Source organism: Erinaceus europaeus, chromosome 13 (genome assembly GCF_950295315.1).
Source record: "Erinaceus europaeus chromosome 13, mEriEur2.1, whole genome shotgun sequence".
Taxonomy (NCBI): domain Eukaryota; kingdom Metazoa; phylum Chordata; class Mammalia; order Eulipotyphla; family Erinaceidae; genus Erinaceus; species Erinaceus europaeus.
In genome coordinates this window covers 64,136,769-64,152,012 of record NC_080174.1, presented here as the reverse complement: position 1 = coordinate 64,152,012, position 15,244 = coordinate 64,136,769, and the positions used below count along the sequence as shown (strand labels likewise).

The following is a 15,244-nucleotide window of genomic DNA, read 5'->3' as shown; positions in this document are numbered from 1 at the left end:
CCTTCCTTCTTTTATATCCTTTTTTTTCCCGTTTATATCTTTCTGCTTCATTTATTTCCTGTTTGAAAATTAATAGTCCTTGATTCTTTATCCCATCTTTTTTAAAAATATTCTTATTTATTTATTTATTTATTATTGGATAGAGACAGAGAGAAATTGAAGGGTAGGGAGATAGGGAGAGAGACAGAGACAGACCACTTGTGAAGCTTTCCCCCTGCAAGTGGGGACCAGGGACTTGAGCCTAGATCCTTGTGCACTCTAACGTGTGCAGTTAACCAGGTGCACCACCACCTGACCCTGGACTCTTTACCCCTAAATATTGTAGCAAACAATTTCTAAAAATATAAGCATCTTACATGGTCACAATAAATATATCAAAGGGCCAAGAAGATAGCTTAGTGTGTTAGAGCACTTCCATATGCTAGAGTTCAGTATGCTCTGGTGCCTCTCTCTCTCATATAGAACTAAGTGGCGGGGGAAGGAAGTGGGCGGTTAGCGCAGCTGGTTAAGTGCACATGGATGGCGCTGAAGCTAAAGGACTGGCATAAGGATCCCAGTTTGAGCCCCAGCTCCCCACCGGCAGGGAGGAGGGGTCGATTCACAATCAGTGGAGCAGGTCTCCCTCTCTCTGTCTTCCCCTCCTCAATTTCTCTCTGTCCTGTCTAACAACAGCAGCTATAACAACAATAATAATAACAAGGGCAACAAAAATGGGATAAATGGCCTCCAGGAGCAATGAATTCATAGTTCAGACACCAAGTCCCAGCGATAACCCTGAAGGCAAAAAAAGAGAAAGAAATAAGTAAAGGGGCCTGGTGGTGGTGCATCTGGCTAAGTGCACACATTGCAGTGTGCAAGGACCTGGGTTCAAGTCCCTGGTCCTCACCTGCAGAGGGAAAGCTTCACGAGTGGTGAGGCAAGGCTGCAGGTGTTTCTCTGTCTCTTTCCCTCTCTATCTCCCCCCTCAATTTCTCTCTGTCTCTATCCAATAATAAATAAGTAAATACAAGTAAAATACAATACAAAGAAAGAAAGAAATGAGTAAGTAAAGGGCTGAGGAGACAGCCTAATGGTTATACAAAAAGATTTGCAAGCCTGAGGCTCCAAGGTCCTAGGGTCAATCCCCAGTGTAACCATTAGCCAAAGCTAAGCAATGCTCTGATAAAAATAAATAAATAAATCTTAAAGTAACGAGGCCAGGTAGTGGCACACCTAGTTGAGTGTACATGTTACAAGGACCAAGGCTCAAGCCCCTGGTTTTCACCTGCAGGGGGAAAGCTTTGAAAATGGTGAAGTAGTGATGCAGGTGTCTCTCTGTTTCTCCACCTTACTATCTCCCCCGACCCTCTGGATTTCTCTGTCTGATAAATGAATAAAATTTAAATATATATTTTAAAAAACTAATAATTTTAAAGTAATGTCTAATATATATGTACATGTATATATTATATGTAATATAACACATATATAAAATAACTAATATATATTTGTATACAGAGTAACTTTTAAAAAAAATTTTTAATATTTATTTTCCCTTTTGTTGCCCTTGTTTTTTATTGTTATTGTAGTTATTATTGTTATTGTTATTTATGCCGTTGTTGGATAGGACAGAGAGAAATGGAGAGAGGATGGGAAGACAGAGAGGGGGAGAGAAAGATAGACACCTGCAAACCTGCTTCACCACCTGTGAAGCGACTCCCCTGCAGGTGGGGAGCCGGGAGCTTGAACCAGGATCCTTGAGCCAGTCATTGCACTTTGCGTCACCTGCGCTTAACCAGCTGCGCTATCATCCGACTCCCTAGAGTAACTTTTCATGGCACTGGAAATGTGATCCAGTCATGTGAGGGTAGGTAGCATAATGGTTATGCTAAGAGACTCTCATGCCTGTGGCTCCACCCAGGTTCAGTCCCCTGTGCCACCATAAGCCAGAGCTGAGCAGTGCTCTGGCAGAAAAAAAAAAATGTTATCCAGTCAAGGCTCACATATTTCATGTGGTTGGTTTTAAGTACAAAAGTAACATAATAGCGAGCCAGGCAGTGGTGCACTGGGTTAAATGCACATAGTATGAAGCTCAAGGACCTATGCGAGGATCCCAGTTCAAGACCCCAGCTCTCCACCTGCAGGGGGGTCTATCACCCCTCCCTCTCAATTTCTCTCTGTCCTATCCAATAAAATGGGGGGAAAAATGGCTGCCAAGAACAATGGATTTGTAGTGCAGACACTGAGCCCCAGTGATAACCCTGGAGGCAAAAAAAAATAATACTAGTAAATAAATAACATAATACAGGGCTGGCAAAATAGCTTACCTGGATAGTATAGTGTTTTGCCATGTGTACAACTTAGGTTCAAGCTCAGTCCCACAGTATCAGTGTTGTGGTCTCATTCACTCCATCTTTCTTCTTTTATAATTAATTAATTATTTATTTATTTATTTTCCCTTTTGTTGCCCTTGTTGTCTTTTTATTGTTGTAGTTATTGTTGTTGTTACTGATGTCGTTGTTCTTGGATAGGATGGAGAGAGATGGAGAAGACAAAGAGGGGGAGAGAAAGACACCTCAGATCTGCTTCACCACCTGTGAAGTGACTCCCCTGCAGGTGGGGAGCTGGAGGCTCCAACCAGGATCCTTTTGCCGGTCCTTGCGCTTTGCATCACGTGCGCTTAGCCCGCTGCACTGTCGCAGGACTCCCTCACTCTTTCTATCTCTATGTTAAAAATTTTTTAAAGTAACAGTACAGTCTCACTGAAAATTTTTATATAAAACAAAAGTGAAAAAGCCCCCCCCACACACATACATACCATCACAGCATGCCATGCCAAAACCCATCCCTCGCCCAAAAAATTACTATCATCTTTCTCTCTTTTCTTTTTCTTTCACAAAATATTGCTCAACTGTGGTTTATGGTGGTGCAGATTGAACTTGGAACTTTAGAGCCTCAGGCATGATAATCTTTTTCATAGTGAGTTGGGCAGTAGGGCAGCAGGTTAAGCACACATGGCACTAAGTTCAAGGACTGGAGTAAGGGTCCCGATTTGAGCCCCTGGCTCCCCACCTGCAGGGGAGTCGCTTCACAAGCAGTGAAGCAGGTGTCTATCTTTCTCTCCCCCTCTCTGTCTTCCCCTCTTCTCTCCATTTTTCTCTGTCCTATCTAACAATAACGACATCAATAACAACAATAATAACTACAGTGATAAAAACAAGGGCAACAAAAGGGAATAAATATTTAAAAAGGTAAATCTTTTCATAACCATTATGCTATCTCCCTGGCATGTCATTATGTCTTGAAAACTGTTCCTATTTTTTTACTTCATTATCTTTTTTTTAAGAATTTATTTATTCATGAGAAAGATAGAAGGAGAGAAAGAACCAGCCATCACTCTGGTACATGTGCTGCTGCGGATCAAACTCAGGACCTCATGCTTGAGAGTCTAGTGCCTTAGCCACTGCACCACCTCTCAGACCACATCTTTTTATTATCTTTATTTATTGGATAGAGACTGCCAGAAATCAAGAAGGAAGGGGGAGATAGAGAGGGAGAGAGACTCCTCATAAACAACCTTGATCCATACTCCCAGCAGGGGAGAAGTGACAGGATGAAGATAAGAGGACTCTGCACTCCAGCTCCATCAGCACCCAGAGAGAGAGAAGGAAAAGGAGAGAGACATATGAAGGTAGCTACGATGTTATGAGTGGCTTAGAAGGGAAGACAAGATTGAATCAGGAGAAAAAGCAGCCAATTATGTATAAATATAGACAGATAGTTGTAGAGATGATGTTTGGCCTATGTCTACTACTTTAAGGGAACTGCAGTGGATTGCAGTGGGGAGAGTGAAGATTTAGAACTCTGGTGGTGGGAATGGTGTGGATTCAAACTCCTGTCAACATATAATTCTATAATATAAAAATAAAAAATAGAGAGACTGGGAGTTGGGCGGTAGCGCAGTGGGCTAAGCACACATGGCACAAAGCACAAGGACCGGCATAAGGATACCAGTTTGAGCCCCTGGCTCCCCACCTGCAGGGGAGTCGCTTCACAGGTGGTGAAGCAGGTCTGCAGGTGTCTTATCTTTCTCTCCCCCCTCTACTCTGCCCTCCTCTCTCTATTTCTCTGTCCTATCCAACAACAACAGCATCAACAACAATGATAACTACAACAATAACAACAAGGACAACAAAAGGGAATAAATATTAATAAATAAATAAAAAGAGAGGGAAAGAGAGAGAAGAGACACCTGCAACAATGCTTCACCACTTGCAGAGCTTTTCCCCTGCAGATAGGGACCGGGGGCTTGAACCTGGGTCCTTGCACATTGTAACATGTGTGCTCAACCAGGTGCATCACCACCTGGCTTCCTATTTCTCTTTTGTTCATGTAAAACTACCTGATAAAGTGCTCTGTGTTTGTAGTATATGTTACTTTACCTTTCTCTTTTTTTAATGTTTTTATATTTATTTATTTTCCCTTTTGTTGCCCTTGTTTTTTTATTGTTGTTGTAGTTATTATTGGTGTCGTTGTTAGATAGTACAGAGAGAAATGGAGAGAGGAGGGGAAAACAGAGGGGGAGAGAAAATAGACACCTGCAGACCTGCTTCACTGCCTGTGAAGCGACTCCCCTGCAGGTGGGGAGCCAGGGATTCGAACTGGGATGCTAATGCCAGTCATTGCGCTTGGCACCACCTGCACTTAACCCACTGCGCTATCGCCTGATTCCCACTTTACCTTTCTCTTAATGTTTTCACAGTTATACATAATGCATTGTTTTTCTTTATTTTATATGTTATGACTGTTTCCGCCAGACCATGTGTTGCTTGTCCTAACTTTGATTGATGAAATCCATTGTTAAACAGAAGTTCCAATATGTGTCTTATTTGCATACTGGCAAAATTATCTAGAATTAATTTTTCTTTACTCTGTCATTTTTTTCCCCAAATGGAGATCTAGTTTAAATATGGCCATTTAATAAGCACACACACACCTCTTGTCTGTAATTTACTTTTGTGATCATAGCATCTGGCACTAGTAGGCATTCAGTAAAAATTCATTACATGAGTTAATTGACTGGGAGAATGTCAGGAATTTTAGGCAGGGAACTGGTGTGAGCAAGTGCTGAGGCAGGAATGCACAAGTGTGTGCTAGAAACTGTACTTGGGCTTTTTTTTTTTTTTTTTTTTTTTTTTGTGCCAGAACTTTTAGCACCTGTGTAATTCCACCATTCTTGGCTTTTTTCATCTCCCCCATATCAGAGAGGGAGAGAGACAGACAGACAGGAAGGTGCCACAGTCACATCATTGCTCCACCACTCATCAAGCTTCTCTTGGGCAGTGCACTCTTATGGGGTATCAGGGGCTTGAATCTGGGTCCTAGGTCCTTGCATATGTTAAAGTATGCACTCTCCCAGAAGAGCTATCTCTCAGCCCCAGAATATTCTTAAACAAACAAAAGTATATTTATTTAAGGAGAGAAAGAAAGAGAACCAGAACAATACTCCCACTAGGCATATATGGTTGTGAGGATTAGACTCACAGCCACACATGGCAATTCCTGTGTTCTGCCACAAAGCCACTATAATTGTTCTCGACTTATAAGTCACTTTGAAGTCAGAGCTGCTTGCTAGTGCCTCCCTCTTAATACTCATTTCTTGGGGGTCAGCGGTAGCGCAGTGGGTTAAGCACACGTGGTGCAAAGCACAAGGACCTGCATAAGGATCCCGGTTTGATAGGGCAGGGGTAGATAGCATAATGGTTATGCAAAGAGACTTTCATGCCTGAGGCTCCAAAGTCCCAGGTTCAATCCCTTGCACCACCATAAAACAGAGTTGAACAGTGCTCTGGTTAAAAAAAAAAAAAAGGATCCCGGTTCGAGCCCCTGGCTCCCCACCTACAAGGGAGTCGCTTCACAAGTGGTGAAGCAGGTCTGCAGGTGTCTTATCTTTCTCTCCCCCTTTGTCTTCCCCTCCTCTCTCCATTTCTCTCTGTCCTATCCAACAACGAATGACATCAACAACAATAACCACAACAAGGCTACAACAAGGGCAACAAAAGGGGAAAAAATAGCCTCTAGGAGCAGTGGATTCATGGTGCAGGCACAGAGCCCCAGCAATAACCCTGGAGGCAAAAAAAATAAATACTCATTTCTTTCCTGAAATAAAGTTGAGCTCAAGTCCTGTGCCTTCTAAAAATTGACTATGGATCACTACCAAGAAACAAAAGATAAAAAGAATAAAGTTTGATAATCCTTTATATATATATATGTTACTTAAGAAAGTTACTTCAAGTCCTTGCTGGGAGTTTGATCTGTGAGTGTGACAGTCAGTCACCAACCCTCCCCTCCTCATGTAAACCTTGTCCCCCTGGAAGTGCCTCTTTTCAGTCTACAGACAGAGCAGAACAAATAATGTGATTTTTGTGCCATTTGACATTCCAGATGCCCTTTAGACCAGAACTGTCCAACAGGGAGTCCTTCCTGTGATGGAGGAAATGTTTTATCCCTGTGCTGTCCATTGAGGTAGTTTCCAAAGTGCTCCAGGTGGTGGTACACACATTACCACGTACAAGGACCTCAGTTTGTGCCCCCAGTGCCCACCTACAGGGGAGAAGCTTCACTAGCAGTGAAGCAAGTATTACAGGTGTCCCTGTCTCTCCCTTTCTACCTCCTCCCCCCTCTTAATTTCCCTCTGTCCTGTCAAAGAAAGAAAAGAAAATTAAGGGAGTCTGGTGGTAGCTCAGTGGGTTAAGCGCAAGTGGCGCAAAGCACAAGGACCGGCATAAGGATCCTGGTCTGAGCCGCCGGCTCCCCACCTGTAGGGGAGTCTCTTTACAAGTGGTGAAGCAGGTCTGCAGGTGTCTATCTTTCTCTCCTCCTCTCTGTCTTCCCCTCCTCTCTCCATTTCTTTCTGTCCGATCTAACAATAATTAGTAACAACAACAATAACTACAACAGTAGTAAAAAAAACAAGGGCAACAAAAGGGAATAAATAAATATTTTTTAAAATTTGAAAAGGGGAGTCAGGCTGTAGTGCAGCGGGCTAAGCGCAGGTGGCACAAAGCACAAGGACCGGCATAAGGATCCCGGTTCGAACCCCGGCTCCCCACCTGCAGGAGAGTCGCTTTCCAGGCGGTGAAACAGGTCTGCAGGTGTCTATCTTTCTCTCCTCCTCTGTCTTCCCTTCCTCTCTCCATTTCTCTCTGTCCTATCCAACAACGACAACAACAATAATAACTACAACAATAAAACAACAAGGGCAACAAAAGGGAATAAATAAATAAAATAAATATAAAAAAAAACCTTAAAAAAATTTGAAAAGAAAATTAATAAAAAGTGGCTGCCAGGAGCAGTGGATTTGTCATGCAGGCACCAAGCCCCAACAATAACCTTGGTGGCAATAAAAAATATTTTTTAAAAGATAGCTTCGGGGGCCAGGTGGTGGCACACCTGGTTGAATGCACATATTGCAGTGCACAAGGACCGGGGTTCGAGCCCCTGGTCCCCACCTGCAGGGGAAAAGCTTTGCAAATGGTGAAGCAGTGCTGCAGGTGTCTCTCTCTCTATCTCCCCACTCCTCTCAATTTCTGGCAGTCTCTACCCAATAAATAAAGATAATAATAGAATTTATTTAAAAAATAGCTTTTTAACTTGGTGCAATAAAAAAATTTTTTAAATGTTTTTTAAAAGATAGCTTCGGGGGCCAGGTGGTGGCACACCTGGTTGAACACATGTGTTACAAAAGATAGCTTCCAGAGCAGAGGGTAGATAGTATAATGGTTATGCAAACAGACTGTCTTGCCTGAGGCTCCAAAGTCCCAGGTTCAAACCCTCATACCACCATAAACCAGAGCTGAACAGTGCTGTGGTAAGAAAAAAAAGTTTACAGCCATGTGACAGCTATACACTTAAAATGACTGATAGGGAGCTGGATAGTAGAGCACATAGTGTGAAGCGCAAAGATCCCAGTTTGAGCCCCTGGCTCCCCACCTGCAGGGGGGGGTCTTTGTAAGCAGTGAAACAGGACTGCAGGTGTCTTTCTTTCTTTCCCCCTCTCTGTCTTCCCCTCCTCTTTCAATTTTTCTCTGTTCTACCCAACAACAACAATAACAGCAACAACAATGGAAAAAAGATGAGTGCCAGGAGCAGTGGATTCGTAGTTCAGGCACCAAGCCCCAGCAATAACCCTGGAGGCTAAATAAATAAATAAATGATGTAGTGTATATAATGCATAAAAGTAATTTGGGAGTAATTTCCTAGATAAGGCTTCCAGCATCTCAAACAGCACCTATACCAGCTTACATCCATAACTTACATCTCTCTCTCTCTCTCTCTCTCTCTCTATGAAAAAGGAAGCCTGGAGCAGTGAAGTCTCAGATAATCAAAAAAGTAAAAGAGAAAATAGATAATCCTTTTAAAGATTAACAGGGAGAGAGAACCAAAGCGTCACTCGGGTTTTCAAACTCAGACCCTGCAGATTGGATGCTTTTCCTGCTTTGCCAACTCCTAGCCACTTAAAAAGAAAAGGAAGCAACAGGGAGTATGGATCAACCTGCCAACGCCCATGTTCAGTAGGGAAGCAATTACAGAAGCCAGATCTTCCACCTTCTGCATCCCACAATGACCTTGGGTCCATACTCCCAGAGGGTTAAAGAATAGGAAATCTAGGAGTCTAGCGGTAGAGCAGTGGGTTAAGTGTATGGTGCAAAGCGTAAGGACTGGTGTTAGAATCCTGGTTCGAGCCCCTGGCTCCCCACCTGCAGGGGAGTCATTTCACAAGCAGTGAAGCAGGTCTGCAAGTGTCTATCTTTCTCTCCCCCTCTCTGCCTTCCCCTCCTCTCTCCATTTCTCTCTTTGTCCTATCTAACAACGATGACATCAACAATTAAAAAAAAAAGGCAACAAGGGCAACAAAAGGGAATAAATAAGTATTTAAAAAAAAGGACAATGAAAGGGAAAATAAATAAGAATAGGAAAGCTATCGGGAGGGAGGGGATACAGAGTTCTGGTGGTAGGAATTATGTGGAGTTGTACCCCTTTTATCCTATAGTTTTTGCCAGTGTTTCTTTTTTTATATATATATTTATTTATTCCCTTTTGTTGCCCTTGTTTTATTGTTGTAGTGATTGATGTAGTCGTTGTTAGGACAGAGAAAAATGGAGAGAGGAGGGGAAGACAGGGGGAGAGAAAAATAGATACCTACAGACCTGCTTCACCGCCTGTGAAGCAACTCCCCTGCAGGTAGGGAGCCGGGGGCTCGAACCAGGATCCTTGCAGTTGCGTCACATGTGCTTAACCCACTGTGCTACCGCCCGACTCCCCAGTGTTTCCTTTTTATAAATAAAAATTAAAAAAGGAATGAACGAATGGATGAACGAACAAACAAACTTGTTAATGAGTTACCAGACACTGCTCAGCTCTGGTTTATGGTGGTGCTAGAGATTGACTGTGGGACATTTGGTATCTAGAATATGTAAAGCTTCTGTACATCTGCTATGCTATCTCCCCAACCCTTTTAATTGTATTTGTTTATTTTGCTTCCAAGTCTGTCACTATACTAGGTGTGTGCATGGCTCCACTGTTTTCAATGGCTTTTTTTTTTAATGGGGGTGGGGTAGAGGAAGATATCTACAGCACTGCTCTGCTACTATATTTATTTATTTTACCAAAGCATTCTCAGCTCTGGCTTATGGTGTTGCAGGGGACTGAACCTGGGACTTTGGAGCCTCAGGCACAAGAGTCTCTTTGCATAACCCTTATGCTATCTACCCTCCACCCCACTTTATTTTTTTACCTAGAGTACTGCTCAGTTCTGGTTTATGGTGTTGCTGGGGATTGAATCTGGGATGTTTGGTACTTTGAGCATGAAAGTCCTTTTGCATAGCCATTATACTATCTCCCCATCCCTGATGCAACTTCACCCATGCAGCTTGAAGCCAAGTTTTGCAGCATGGTAATGTATGTATTCCACCTAGTATGCCACCACTTGTTTCCCTTCTCCCCTCCCCCTTTTCCTATTTGTAAAGATTGATTTCATGAAAGAGAGAGAGGGAGGGTATTTATTTATTTATTTATTTATTTATTTATTTATTTATTTGAAAGATAGGAAGAGAGAAAGAACCAGACATCACTCTGGTGCATGTGCTGCCAAGGATTGAACTCGGGACTTCATGCTTGAGGGTCCAATACCTATCTACTGTGCCACTTCCTGGACCATGAAATGTTTTTTTTTTTTTTTTTAACCCTAGCTGATGTGCCTTTGGATGGATATGGCAGTGTTTGTTAAGGGGTTATTTGAAAGACAAAATACTGGCCTCCACTCTGGGATTGCCTGCAGGTGTGATGCATTCCAATAGGGGAAGATTATAAAAGATGTGGGAGCGTGTAGGCTGGCATTTCATTCATTCCACTACCAAACAGGCACAAATTAAGATAGACAGCTGCTATAGTTGTGGCTACAAATTTTGGGGTGGGGGCTATTCTCACATCCAGAGAACTCTAGGGGCAACTGTCAGGGTTTAGTAAAACACTGAACTGGAAGTTTTAGCACAAGGTAGGAAAGAATGAATGCATATGTCTTTGTGGAATGGTTTAGGAAGACCACAGGAGAGATGGTGCTTTTGCTGAGGACATAAAAGAGTAGACTTGGGAGACGGGCGGTAGCACAGCAGATTAAGCATATGTGGCGCAAAGTGCAAGGACTGTAGTAAGGATCCTGGTTCGATCTCCCGGCTTCCCACCTGCAGGAGAGTCACTTCACAAGGCGGTGAAGCAGGTCTGCAGGTGTCTATCTTTCTCTTCCCCTCCTCTCTCCATTTCTTTCTGTCCTATCCAACAATGACGATATCAGTAACTACAACAGTAAAAGAAGGGCAACAAAAGGGAATAAATAAATAAATAAATAAATATTTAAAAAAAAAAAAAGACTTGTCAGGTGATTGAAACTAGAGAGGACATTCCAGAGTGAGAACAGCATGAGCTAAGCCATAAAGGGAGGAAACAGAAGGAAGTATAAGAAAAACTATAAATAATTCAACATGGACAAAGCAGGAAGATCTGAAAAGCAAACAGTGAGATATCCAAGAGGATGCTCATTTGTCATCCTGAGGGTGGAGAAGGACTTCAGACCACATGCACTTTTTTTTTCCCTAGGAGAGAATCTGTTATGCTCCTGAAATCTCAAAAATGATTCTCAAAACCTCTAAAAAGAACCTGACCTATAGGAGCCATTGACAATTTTTGAGTAGAACACCTTGATTGAATGTTCTTATTCAGAAAGTGTTTCTAGTAGCAGTAGACAAAGAGCTGGAAGCTAGTGAGGTGTCCATTGGTGGTCAGAGAAGAGTAAGGAGGGTCTACATGAAAGTAAGGCTGTAGGGAATGTACCTGCTACATGAGTGACACAGTTTGTTAACTGAGAGTTTGAAGTTGTGCCATCTAAAAAAGGAGACAGTAGGCCAGGTGGTGGTGTACCTGGTTGTGCTCACGTGTTACAGTGCACAAGGGCCCAGGTTCAAGCTCCCGACCCCCATCTGTAGGGGAAAAGCTTTGCAAGTGGTGAAGCAGGTTTGCAGGTGTCTCTCTGTTTCTCTCCCTCTCTGTCTCCCCTCCTCTCAATTTCTGGCTGTCTCTATCCAGTATATAAGTATAATTTTAAAAATAAAAAAGGAGACAATATCTGACTCCAGCCCAATGCAGAGATAAAGCTCTCAATATTGTGACCAGGTTATAGAGAGAAAATCTGTATGTGTTGTGTTGATTTCTAAAGTAAAGTAAGTGCCAGTACGTTATGGAAGCATGGTACTATTTAGTTCAATGACTATTTCAGGTTTTTGTTTGTTTATTTGTTTTTCCAGAACATTGCTCATCTTTGGCTTTTGTGGTTCTGGGGATTGAACCTAGGAGCTGAGAGCCATAATTGTGAGAGTCTTTTGCAAACACTGTTTTATCTACCCAGCCCCGTAGCCATTTATTAACAATAGTTACTTCAGGGCTGGGCATCTGGTGGAGCACACACATAGTTAAAGCCCCCAGTCTCCACCTGTACGGAGAAGCAAAAATGATTTAAAAGTGATTACTTCTATGAGATAACAGACTTTCCTTTCAATTTAAATTGTCCCATAAATGCTTGCATTTTCTACATTGAGCCATTATCTTATAATAGAAAACCATACCATATTTACTAAGGCTAAATAGTCTTAGTTCTTCCCAGCTCTTTCCAGGAGCATAAGGCTAACAGCACTTTGTAAATCAGTCTCTGAACATGCTCTATCACTTCCTCTTGGTCTAGGCAGAATCAATGACCCCTCTTGGTGCTCCCACAGTACTTGTTATCTCCTCTGGGGTGGCAGGGAGTTGAACATGATGGCAGAGGAGGACCTAGGTAAGGGTGTAGATTGTTATGTAAAAAACTAAGAAATGTTACATGTACAAACTACTGTATTTTACTGTCAACTGTAAACCATTAATCTCCCCAGTAAAGAAAAAAAATGTATACTTACTATCTCTCTACTACAGCCTTTAACATAGTTTATCACAAATGTGTTGGTCTGGTTTTCCCTAGACTAGGGACTTCTTAAAGCAGGGACCATGCTGGCACAGTATCTGGTATGTTAGAATTTAAGTCCAGGAGCACCATGCAATTCAAAGTGCATCTATACATTTGTATACATTTTGCTTAGGGGCCAAGGTTAAAATCCTGACTGAGCCGGCAGTATGACAAAAGAACTTACTATCCTCTGGAGCAGAGGTGTGGCCATGTTTGGAGGGACAACTCACATACTCGCCCTGTTTTTTCACTATTGCTAGCTCCAAGGCCATAAACAGAGGGTGTGGAGTTTCCTTTTTCTATAACACTGGGACTAAAACTTGTAAAGGACTGTTGCTCTTTGTTTCAGAATTCCTCTGGGAGCTATCAAGGTCTGGCAAAAAGAACATAGACTTTGGAGCCAAGTAGACCAGGAAGTCCATCACTGTTAAGACAACACACACACACACACACACACACACACACACACACATATTTTTCTCCTTTGCTTAATTATAGATAATATACTGCAGAGTTGTGTAGGGAAAAAAATAATGAATTGATGTACTTTCTGTAAATATTAGTTTCTTCTTGTTTTTTTTTTTTTTTTTTTTTTTTTTTTTTTTGTGTGTGTGTGTGTGTGTGTGTGTGTGTGTGTGTGTGTGTGTGTGTAATGTAATTGAACTTTGAGGTCCAGCCTATGGCAACAGTCAGACTTGTTCTGCTTTTTAGTGAAAGAGAATCAACAGTGTAGAGAATAGCTGGCAGTGCGTTCTCTCTTGGGACACCTCCTTTATGTTTTCTGAGCTGTGTCTCTTTCCAGCCCTCACTGACCTTACTGACCTTCATGTCTCTCTGCCATTGTAGGCTTTCCCTTGCTCGAAGTGATGCTCGAGTAAAGTCATCTGGATAGTGACCCCTGTGACTGCTTCCCTGACTGCTGCTGATCAAGAGACATTGGAAGTATCACAGATTCAAAGCTCAAGATCTTGTTTGTTTTAAACTGTAAATAAAGATTTATTTTGTATGTGTTATTTCTTTTTGTTTGTTTAAGTTTGGTTTTTGTGTGTGTTATTTCTAAATGATTGTAATAATAGTCTTATCTTCTTATATCTTAGCTTCAGCTATAGCCAGCTCTCCCCAGAAGCCAGAATGAACAAGAGCCAAGCCCTCCCTGTGTATATAGCTGATGCCTCAGGTTTGAAGCAGTTGTAGCTTTCCCCTCTCTTAGGTTCCAGCTGACTGAACATTCGAAGAAAGCAAAACCTTGTCACCTTAAAGTAGCACTTATTCCAAGGTTATTCTAAGTAAGTTCAATTTGGTTCTGCACCCTGTATGGAAGGGGTCATTAACTTGGAATACTTTTGGAACGGAGACTATTTTGGTAGGCTGTGACTATACTAAAATGGGGAGGGGGTGCTAGAGAGACAGCATGATGGTTATTCAAATGACTTTCATGCCAAAAGCTCTTGAGTTCCCAGGTTCAATCCCTAGCACCACAGGCCAGAACTGAGAAGTACTCTGGAATTAAAAAATAAATAAAAGATATATTTATTAATGATAGAGAAACAGCATCACTCTGGCAATGCTGGGGATCGGACTCAGGACCTCATACTTGAGAGTTCAGTGCTATAGTTCTGTGTCACCACCCAGGCCACTCAACAGAGTCTTGATCATAACGAAGTAAGAATTATGGGGACCAGGTGTTAGCATTGCAGGTTAAGCATACATGGCTCAAAGCTCAAGGACCTGGGTTCGAGCCCTAGCTCTCCACCTATAGGGGGCTTGTTTCACAAGCAGTGAAGCAGGTCTGCAAGTGTCTGTCTCTCCCCCTCTCTGTCTTCCCTCTTCTCTTGATTTCTCTCTGTCCTGTCCAACAACAACTACAGCAATAGCAACAATAGTGATAATGACAACATAAACAACAAGTGATATAAAGGGGGAAAGATGACCTCTAGGAGCAGTGGATGCTTAGTGTAGACACAGTCCCAGCAATAACCCTGGAGGTAAAAAGAAAAAAATTACTAGGTTTGGGGCCAGGCATTGGCTCACCAATTAAGTGCACACATTACAGTGTGCAAGTATGCAGGTTCAAGTCCCTGGTCCCCATCTGCAGGAGAAAAGCTTCACAAGTGGTGAAGCAGGGCTGCAGGTCTCCCTCTCAATCTCCCCCACCCCTCTCAATTTCTGGCTGTCTCTATCCAATCATAAATAAAGATTAAAAAAAAAGTTTTTTTTTTTTAAATCCTAGAGTATAATATTCAAGAAATAGAGTTCTCTGGTGTTCTTTCCATGAGATAATTTCCATGTTCCATTACTCTGTTCTTTCATGGACAGAGATGGCTCTTAACTACTGTCAGCAGGCTGCAGCAGCAAAAACAACAGCTAAAGTCTATGACCAAAGAGATTAAAGGTGCCATTTCAGTGCATAGGGGAAACAAAGGAGATAGTACACTTTAGATGTACATTTATAGCTATGTAAACACAGTTCAAGGGACACAGTGAAAAAGGACTATGATCTAGTGAGAGAGAGAATTTCCAGTAATTAAGGGGGGGGGGGCTTGAGAGAGAAGGAGGAGAATCAGCAGCTGGGATCCTGAACTAATGTTTTTATAACAAGCCACCCAGTTGAATTCAGTTTCTGAGGGAAAAGCATAATTGTTATACAAAGATTTTTATGCAGAAGGCACCAAAGTTCCCAGATCCAGCTGCCAGCACCACTATAAGCCAGAGCTG

General features: G+C 42.2%; 1 protein-coding gene across 3 annotated transcripts in view; it reads left to right on the top strand.

The window, feature by feature from the left end:
- PPIH (peptidylprolyl isomerase H) overlaps window positions 1-13,542 on the top strand; it is a 28,678-nt gene extending 15,136 nt beyond the window's left edge. For all 3 annotated transcript variants that reach the window (XM_060206095.1, XM_060206096.1, XM_007526102.3), the window contains one exon: window positions 13,376-13,542. The gene's annotated coding sequence lies outside the window, so the exon portion shown is untranslated. The remainder of the gene's footprint in view (window positions 1-13,375) is intronic.
- The last annotated feature ends 1,702 nt before the right edge of the window (window positions 13,543-15,244 follow it).